At 40.9% G+C, this 9,987-nt stretch overlaps 1 protein-coding gene across 2 annotated transcripts in view; it reads right to left on the bottom strand.

The window, feature by feature from the left end:
* The window catches only part of WWP1 (WW domain containing E3 ubiquitin protein ligase 1), an 850,740-nt gene extending 842,562 nt beyond the window's left edge, over positions 1-8,178 (bottom strand). The window contains exon 1 of one of the 2 annotated variants that reach the window (XM_085605336.1): positions 8,035-8,178. The gene's annotated coding sequence lies outside the window, so the exon portion shown is untranslated. The remainder of the gene's footprint in view (positions 1-8,034) is intronic. The other variant, XM_085605333.1, reaches the window with a different exon arrangement.
* Positions 8,179-9,987: the final 1,809 nt, after the last annotated feature.

Raw genomic sequence — 9,987 nt, forward strand, 5'->3', positions numbered from 1 at the left:
TAACTCAGTTCATCAAAACAAACACTGCAAGAAACTATCTAAAAAGAAAATCCAAAATCAGAAGGATCAACTTCTTTGGCTCTTGGTAAATGATTCGATCAGACAGCACAATCAATGCAAGCCACCACAAAAGCATCACCATAGTTATTACCGAAGTGCTGCAGTACAAAAAGGTCAAGAACTGATCTATGCTGAAACCAGGTCAACTACAAATATTTCAGTGGACACTGCATTATACATTAGCAAGACTCAGATGGTAATGGATTTAGTTAAGAAGGACCTGGGAATGTAGTTTTATTTGCGTACATTGTGCACTCCATAGAGTTAATCATGGTTAGATGCAAGAAAAGATAGAGCAAGCTTTCAAAAAACAATTAAAACAACCCTATTTTCAGTGATTTGCAGAAAGTCAACAACAATTGCACTTATCTACCAGTCAGTGGTAGCTTATCACACAATCGGAGACAGAGCACTGAAAGTCTCATCAGCGCAAGACTTACATTTAGTATAAGGAGCAGTTAAAAGTAGTAGATGAGAAAATGTACGAACAGGGCAGTACGAGCCAAGATCATTTCTTTTATTTATTTATTTAATTTGGGGGTTTGACGAGCATTACAAAACTTCTAAACGATAGTCACAGAGCATCTTCGGCCAGATGCTATAGTTTAGAAATAATCCAACAAACATATATAGTTGATGACTGGAACCATTAGCCTAATATGCAGATAAGATGGTAAATCTTTGGAACATATTTACAAGTCTGAACAACAGCCACGTGGGGTGACCTGAAGTTGGTATTTGGGCATCTAACCAGTAGTCTCAGGCAAACCCAAGAGACAGGGCAATTAGCTCATAGGAAGGGTTAACCGGTCTCTACCATAGTAGATAGGATTTTAGCAACTTTCTGAATTTGAGGAAGTCAGTCTTATATGTACTAGGAGGGAACAACACAGAGTACTTGTGCATAAAGGGGACTTCTACTAATGTTTCATAGCAGAATTGTTGAAAGATCTTAATCTTCTAGCTGAAAGAATGGACAACTTGGCTAAGAAATCAGGTGAACATCCACTTAACGATTTATGGGCAAGATATAGGGATTTGAAGTTCATGGTTTGCCTTCAATGGGAGGCAATAACAGGGTAATGGTTCAGATCAAACAGAAGACGAAAAGAGTGATTCTGCACTCTTCGGATTCTGCAAAATTATTATTGAAAGGTCAATATAAAGTCTGTTCATTCAAACCCAAAAAATAGGGGCGAGTGTGCAAGATTTTTTTTGTTAAATAGGGATCCAAGACACTATCTCTGTTAATACATTGAATGCATAATAATTATCCTATGGCCTCAAACAATCTACTCACCAATCACCATGGCAAAGTCAGATTTTATCAGGGCGCATCATTTTTATTAGTATCTATTGACCCATTCTAGCGAGAGCTTGCGCTGAAAAAAACCCAGATGTTCTGGTTTTTGAGAAAGTGAATGAGCCATAGAGATGTCTTTAATTCGTGTTTTTATCTTTTCAAATTTGCTGTGAATTCAGAGATAGAGGTCTATTGTCAACTTTTGCCTTCTTACAAATTTCTGCTTATTTTGTCCTGGAAATAGGCGTTTCATTCCACTCTCTGTGCAGTCAAAGAAATATAAAGGCTGTAAGGTGTCCGTTTTTTTTGAATAGACAATTAAATAACTTGTAAATGAACTGTACAAATATTTCAAAAGACATCAAACATTAGGAAAGCACATTTTTTTGTATTTTTTAAGAGTGAAGAAATCAATGTTTTAAACACGATCAAACAAATCACAACACTGTACTTGGTGATTTGTAAATGAAAATTCTCGGTGAAACCACATTATCGTTTGTGTGCTATGTAGTTTTAGCAGTACAAACTGAGTGTCATTGGGAAGGTTTGTGGCCATTTCAATGGAAGATGTGCTGTCTGTAAATGGCAGTGTACTACCACATCATGCTTTAGCAATGTAATTATTAAAAGCTAGGTTTTTTTTGTTTGTTTTTTTACATCTGCTGTAAGGCGGAAAAAGATATATAAATGGAGAGACAGCGCCAAGAAGCATACGAAGATCTGTGGTCACTGAACTTTGGTCCTGGGCTAAATCTTCCACCAACACCTTTTTCTTCTGAACTGTATGATATTGAGGAGTTTGTCCTGCTCCTGGTGGGGTGGACTGCCGATATTACAGACTCTGTTCTTCTTATTGATGGCCTTGGTATACCAGTCTGCCTTTGTTGTATGCATATCTTATAAAATCAAAGTTATTTAAACATGAACTGAGAAACAGTCCTGCCTCCGCCCAGATGACAATGCTGTTAGTGAACTAAGAGGAAAGTCTGGGGTGATCTGTACCATGAATGTGGGCTGGACTCAAGTTATACATTTAGCAAAAGTTTAGTATATTAAATCAAACAAACATTTTATTCAGCAGACATGCTGAACTCATATATTTGAATGTGTTCTCATTTAAGAATTTAAAAAATGTGAATTGATGAAATGAAATATTTGCCTAGACTCACACAATTGGAGACCAGTTTATGGGTCAAGGGCATTACGGTTAGATCTAGTAAATAATTCAAGTCGTTAGACCTAAAAGTTTGGTAACATTCTTATGATTTTTAGAGACCTAACCCTACAACCCAAAAGAGATCCCAGTGCTGGGAAAGTAGTACCAGTAAGTGAATAGTACTCATGTTTTTCAAGAGACCATCACCCACTCTTTTAGTGATATGCTGAATCATGGGTCTCATCCTGGTCCTTATAAACCAGGATGTGCTCCACCATTTACCCTAACAGGGTTATGCAGATAAAAATAGACAAGGGCCACCCCAGTTTCCCTTTATTTTGGGTGTCCTCAGCAGAGTTTAAAATCCCTGTATCTGGATGTTTAGGGATATTGTTGTCCATACATCCCCAAAGTAGTCACCATGTTTAAGTCTGTTCACTGGGCAGAAGGAGTCTTAGGCTTTCATCAGGAATACAGAACCCAATAATATTTGCCTACTTACAGTCTGGTAAGTTTAGTGCAGAAAGAGATGCATAAAACATGCAGACTTACTTAGCTCTTACGCATAGCACCTAGTAGTGCCCGATATTGCGGTTGAAGATGGGTCAGTCTGTGATATAAAAGATATACTGGCCTGGAATTTGGCAGTGTTATTATTGAAGGAAACCACAGAAGAGTTCTCATGGAGGAGACTGAGGTGAGTGAAGGGCAAGTAATTAGATCTTGGTAGGCTTGGTAGAGTTCTTTCAAAGACTTTTGGGAATCAGCAACATGAGATTGTAAAGAAAAAAGCTTGTGCTACGATGATGGGGTATGGCTAATCTAGTATCCTCATGAGGGGCATGTCATACAGCTACATCAACCTCCAGTGAGTAATGGAATAACACAATTTATTTTGGTCCAGTAATTCGGGCTGGTTGTCTGGGTAAGATTCGTGCAAGAATATTGGGGTGTCACCTCCTCCACCAACAACCAAGTCCCCTCTTCGCCCCCCAAAATCTGGTGACTTTTAGAAGCCATGGTGTGCACTGGGTCGAGCTGCCCTGCAGGTTCCTGTAAAAAAAGTGATTATAACATGACAGCATTGGACACATGTACAGAGGATCCAAGCAATGCTTCTTTCCCCCTTAATTTTACTTTTATTAATGCACCTAAATGGAATCCTGTCCAAGGGTGCCTTAATAACAATATATAAACTCAAGATCACCTACTTTAGGTACCATTTTGTGCCACCCAACCGAAGTGTAATTGTTCTAACAGTTCTGGACAGGTTTGTTGAGAGGACACACTAAACTGCTTTAAAAGGCATCACAATGTGATCAATATCAGTCTCTAGACACCATGTAAGTACTCCGATTGTTCAGGACATGTCTAGAATTTGAAATAAACAACGAAAAAGAGGCAAATCTACTGAAAACCTCTATATTTCCATAGTGATCTTGTCTTGATCCTTGTGGGTGCCTGACTTGCACCTAAGGAGTCTTTAAGCAGTTCACAGTGAAGCACTGATTCTTTGGCTCAATGGGATATTGTCCTGTTATCAGTCACCAGATGTGAGTGGGCTTCACCACTTTTATCTTTGAAAGAGATGCTCCCAAAACATCTACATTTCTAGACAGGTCAAAGATACTCAACCATAACATAATTATGAACTATAACTGGCTATTTCTAACCTTTGTTTATTCAGTGTACAGACGTAAGGATAGAAATGTAAACTAGAAACACTGCTAAGTAACAAAAACTGTCTTCCCTGAAGTATAAATTCCAGGTAATCGGAGTTGCTACGGTCAATATGGCAAGAAAGCATTCTGAAATTAACAAAGGTTGAACGAGAGAGACAATACTTTGGGAACATTTGATTTTTCCGCATTTACACCTTTGGAAACCCCAAGACGAGAAAAAGTACACATAACTGCCATTGCTAGGCATCAAGGAGACCAAGGGGGATTCATATCTGGGACCACATGCCCGGTCGATATATAGCTTGTTCCACAAGGAAGGCTTAGACAAGATATCAGCTTCACAAAAACTTTAGGAACAAAAGAAATAGACTGCATTGTCAGAATTTTACCCTAGCTATTAGATACTGATATGTAGGGTACAGCAATGAAAGGACCTGAATATACCAAAAATAACCTTGCAGTTTTTCTTGGTGAACAAGGTAGAGGAGGTAAATGTGTGCTGAGAACAAAATAGCAACATTTGGATACAATCCTTGTCGTAAACATGGACAAAATCTGACCATTTCTCACTCAACGACTATTTTGTATTTGCTGACCACTGCCAAGATTTCAAAGAGAAGCTGAAATAGTTGTATTACTAAGACAAACTTGCAAAAAACATTGCATTAGGGGGTTATAGGATAGACACAATGGTTGGCAGATATCAGGGTACAGGATGCAAAGCTCTGAAACACTCTGCCAGTCAACAAGAGTACAGAAACAAACTATCTTCTGTACATTAAACAGAACCGTTAAGACAATCACACAACCAAAATCCTAATGCACCACAGATCCGCATTGTGATGATGATGGATGGCCGGACTGGAGCTGTGGGATGGACACCACAATTCTTGCCCCTACTATCAATCTTTACACAGTATAACGGGGCCCTCTCTTGAATCAATGACCAACCAGAATGATATTTCAATAACAGTCATACAGTGCACATAACAAAAAGTGTTATTTTCGACTTTCTATGTATCTGGATACTAAGTTTCCTTAAAGTGGCTAAAAAGAAACAGAACTATGCAACAGAAGACAAATACATAAAGGAACACATGCTGCACCTGGTGCCAATACCCCACTCTGGCAAAATGCAAACTAACATACCTTCTTCCAAAAACACTGCAAAAACACACAAGCACAAAGAGGACGCCATCACAAACCATTATCCTGAAGTTATGCCCCTAAAATGATCACCAAAAACTACGAAGGAGTCATCGGTCAAACAATAAGATTCCAACTGGATGGATAACCAAACGAGCATGAGTAAACACAGTGGCCATGAAGAAGAAAGACCAGCTGAGATGCAAAATAGAGAAATTGAGGCAATTGCTAATGAACAGAGAGAGGAAGTCACGAGTGCCACAATTAAGAATCACATAGAAGTCTTTAAAAAATAATGATTGTGCCAAACTAAAAGTAAAAGATTCAAGACAACCCCATTTCACCTGCTTACACATGAGTTACGCCTGTGTAAAGTTTTTGCAAATGCGGCTCTTGCTTTATCGAGGGATCGACTTTAGATTGGCCAGTCATGCTCGGGTGACCCAGGGCTGAGCAGGCCATCAACTGAACAACTACGTTTTCCTCCCTTTTAGTACCTCTGTAGCACTAGAGGCATGGACCCATACAAAAACTATAAACTATACAAAAAATGAGGTGTGCTGTTTTATTTGCAAGATATATAGCCAATAATATCTTCAAAGTATGCGGATACCCACACTGGACATAGGCAACAAGTTTACATTTCCTGTGAAGACTGGGTAACTATAGAATAGAGATAAAAAAATAACAGGAATAGAACAAGCAAAGTCACAACAGCATCCCAAATGCCGTTTTTATTTTTTATTTCAGTTAGTTATCGATGGGTGGATCTCACACACCTGTTTCAGGCAACTGATTTAACAATGTGACTGCCACAGGTAAGATCCAAAGTATTTAAACATGGTCTTCTTTGAAGCGTCACAAATGACTGATCTTTGTTAAGAATAAAGGAGATAAAACATTACGATTCACTATCATCAATGCAAAAGGGAATTCTACTTCAGAGGACTGTTTACCGATTTTGAGGAACCAAGAAACTGCTCAACTGTTCACTCCTATTCCAATCTGCATGTGGTTCTTCGCAGAATAAATGGTTGAGTTGGGTTTCTTGTTAAAACAAAATCAATGTATTGTGTCTGAAAGCTTAAATATATATCTAAAAAGGCAGTGCACCGAAACTGTATCATGATCAGTGAATGGTTTATCCACTCCCTTTACGAAAGGGCTAAAACCGCAGCACCAATATTATGGACAACTCCAAATCTAGATTAATATCCAGCAAGATGTATCCACGTTCCGCAGTTTGAATAGTAAAGTCTCTATATGTAATCCAGAGGGCATAATTCCGCTCTGCAGTGCCCCGACATCCACAATCGACGATGATTAAGTAACAGGCTGAAAAGATTAAAATAAAAATTCAAACTTTGACCACCACTTTCTGTACACTGCGTCACATAAAAATTGTTCCAAGGTGACACGTTCTTCATTAATACCGTTTAGTTCTGGGAGTAATGTACATGTTGTTCGCCTGTTGATCTGAGGTAGTGAGGAAATATGTGGCTGCTAATCTGTAATCGCCCTATAACTGAAATATGTTAGTGACACAAACGCAGTGGCGACAAACTCGGCATTACAACGTGGGTATCCATAAATGAGACACTGATTACAAAAATGCAATTTTTCTTCAGAGATACGAGATACAGTAAACTTGCGGACTTGTGTCAGCCATGTTAAGAAGCTTACAGTTAAAATGCTTTTAAATGAAAATCGCGTCCTATCAAAATGAAAAATCAGCCAATAAGGGCAATACCCAAAACATCACAGCGCCAAATACGCTAACAGATACCCTTGTTCCTTCTGCAATTCTATGTACAGTTCAAAAAACACGTTTGGTATGTGTTCTGCCGTCAACACTGTGTGTACATCAATAGCAGATTTGGTGCATTTGTAACTGTAATGAAATAAGTAAAGAGAGTGGACTCTAGTCTCGTGGCAGGTCCAGTTCAAGGGGTTATGAAAACTGTATCACTGTACCTACTTGGGGAGCAGCTCAGAGACCACCAGAGGAGCCTAAAACCTTCCAGTGTTGACAAGTAAAAATACTTGCGAAGTGGGCGGGGCTTAGGTGTCAGTTCTTTGCCTAGCTTAAAAGGCAGCTAAATCTACCAACAGCAAATAATGCACACATTTTTCGGAGAGGGTGCCACTTATGTGGGGCACGGAGCAGAAGAATGTGCTAATGCAGCACCTCTAGCTAAGGAGCAGAACTCGCAGCGAGAGCGTAAAGGGTGGCAGGCACAGTGCCCACTGTAATGGCTGATTCACAATTGTACCTACTGAGGATCAATCACGTCTTCAATCAATACTGTATATATACCATAACACTGATATAACGTTACATGCCCCGGGAGCTAGCACCAATACGGGAGGACTGGAACCACTACTGCAGGGTAATGCAGGAGACGGGGAGGGCTAGTGAAAGGAGTTAATCACTTCAGTTACTAGGGAGGTGCTTTAAAGTAATCCTAGTTTGGGGTCTGGGTTCCAGAGTCTCCCTACTGAAGACAACCGTGCTCTCTTCTCTGTTGGCTCTTCGCCTAAGCTTACTGGTGTCCTGCACCGGACGCAGGCGGTGTGAGCACCAGAATGACATAACGGTCCACAGTTGCTCCCAAGGCGAGACAAGCTGGGCCTAACGGGTGCCTCGGCCCTGAATGGTCTGGGCCTGGCACGAGTCTCTCTCTTACCCAGGCGCAACGCCTGCCGACGCTACCGCTCGGCCTCACCCGCCTCCTTGGCCTGCGCCGCCCGCTGCCATCTCACCACCGAGGCCACCAACACCAGAGCACCGCCCTCTGTGATGTCACACGCCTTACCACGCCCCATGCCGTGGAAGCCGGAGAACTTCAGTCACTGATATAGAAAGAGGACAAGGAACGCGGTCTCTGCTAGGGAAATAAACAGTTTGCTAAGGCTCCGGATAATTATTATTAACCCAAAAAGGACTTTATTTTGGCTATCTCCCACCTGAAATTCCGTCTGCTTTCATATAAGTCAATGGGGGAAATCCATTCTTCCTATTATTATTTTTTAAATCTCCCACTTTCGTCTTCTGAAATGTTTACATGTTTGCTGTTGGCATGCATGGTGATAGACCCAGCATTTCATTTTTGGCAGATTAATAAAGTTGCACAATCACGAACATAGTTCCAAACTCTGCTTTTGTATGTACAATGTAACATTGCCAAAAATAAAATGTCAACGCCTGTGTAGTATTGTGAGGTACAAGAGTTTTATAGGGATTCCACTTTGAATCTCTTAAATAAATCTGGGATACTCCATCACCTTTATGCCGATGACACCCAAATGTACCTTAAGGTGTCTTCCTCACACGACATCTCAATTCTCATCAGGGGCGTAACACAGGCCCCCGCATCACCCGCGGTGCGGGTGCCCCTGAGCTGCAGGGGGCCCCCTCAGCACAGTAATCGGGCCTGAGCATTCCGGATTAAATCCAGAGCAGGGGGCCCCTCGGTGTACATTGCAGGGGGGGCCCCTTAAACATTTGTTACGCCGCTGATCCTCAACTCTACTCTCTACTCAATTCAAAACTGGATGTTAGCTCATCAACTCATTCTGAATCCTTCCAAAACTGAGTTCCTCCTCCTCTCTACCTCACACTCCTCTCCTCCTGTTTAATCTTGGATGAATAACCTGAGCTTACTGAATAACAAACCTATCGTTGTTGACAGCGCTAAATCCCTTGGTGTCATTCTCGACAAAAAGCTCAATCTTCACTCACACATCAATTCCATTGCAAAGAATGCACGCTACCAACTGCACCTTCTCTGGGGAATTCGACGTTTCCTTGCTAAAGAAGACCTAAAAACCTTGGTCCAGTCTCTGGTCCCCTCTAGATTGGACTATTGCAACTCTCTGCTTACTGGCCTCCCCAAATCTCACCATTCCCCTCTCAAATCCGTACTCCACTCAGCGGCTCGTTTTGTCTTTGGGGCCAAATGAAGTGACCACATCACACCCATCCTTTTCGCTCTTCGATGGCTTCCCATTGAAGCAAGATTAATCTACAAACTTGCCTGCATCACCCACAAAGCCCTGCACACTTCCTGCCCTCGATATCTGGCAAATAAACTTGATATCTCTGGAGGTTCTAGACCTTCTCGTAATGTTGAAAAATTCCTGCTTGAGTCCCCCACCTTCAAAAAGAAAAGATCGATGGCTCAATCCTTCTCAGGCAGTGCGGTCAGTATCTGGAACTCGCTTCCTCCACTGCTCCGTACCACCACCTCTATCCGGACTTTCAAAGCCAACCTCAAATCCCTTCTCTTCTAAAGACACTTCCAGAATTAATGCATCCCTTTTCTTTCCCCTCAAGGAAATTCTTACAATGTTGTAAATATGTAATCTATGCCTGTACGTTCCGAATCCTAGTGTGCCTTTTGACTTTTGTGTTACTGCCATCTACTGTTTTATTTAACTTTTTCTTCTTCCTTGTTGTATTTTGTAACTTGTAAGTATTGTAAATTTTCTCATGCAACGGTTTTGGTTCTAATGTAAAGCGCTCTGACACCTTTAGGTAAAGTCTGCGCTATATAAAACTGCATTAAATAAAATAAAAAAATGTGAACCGACTAGGATTCTGGCAGTGACTGATATATCAGTTGCTACCAGGATCCTAG

Source organism: Triturus cristatus, chromosome 5_1 (assembly GCF_964204655.1).
Source record: "Triturus cristatus chromosome 5_1, aTriCri1.1, whole genome shotgun sequence".
In the NCBI taxonomy this organism is placed as follows: domain Eukaryota; kingdom Metazoa; phylum Chordata; class Amphibia; order Caudata; family Salamandridae; genus Triturus; species Triturus cristatus.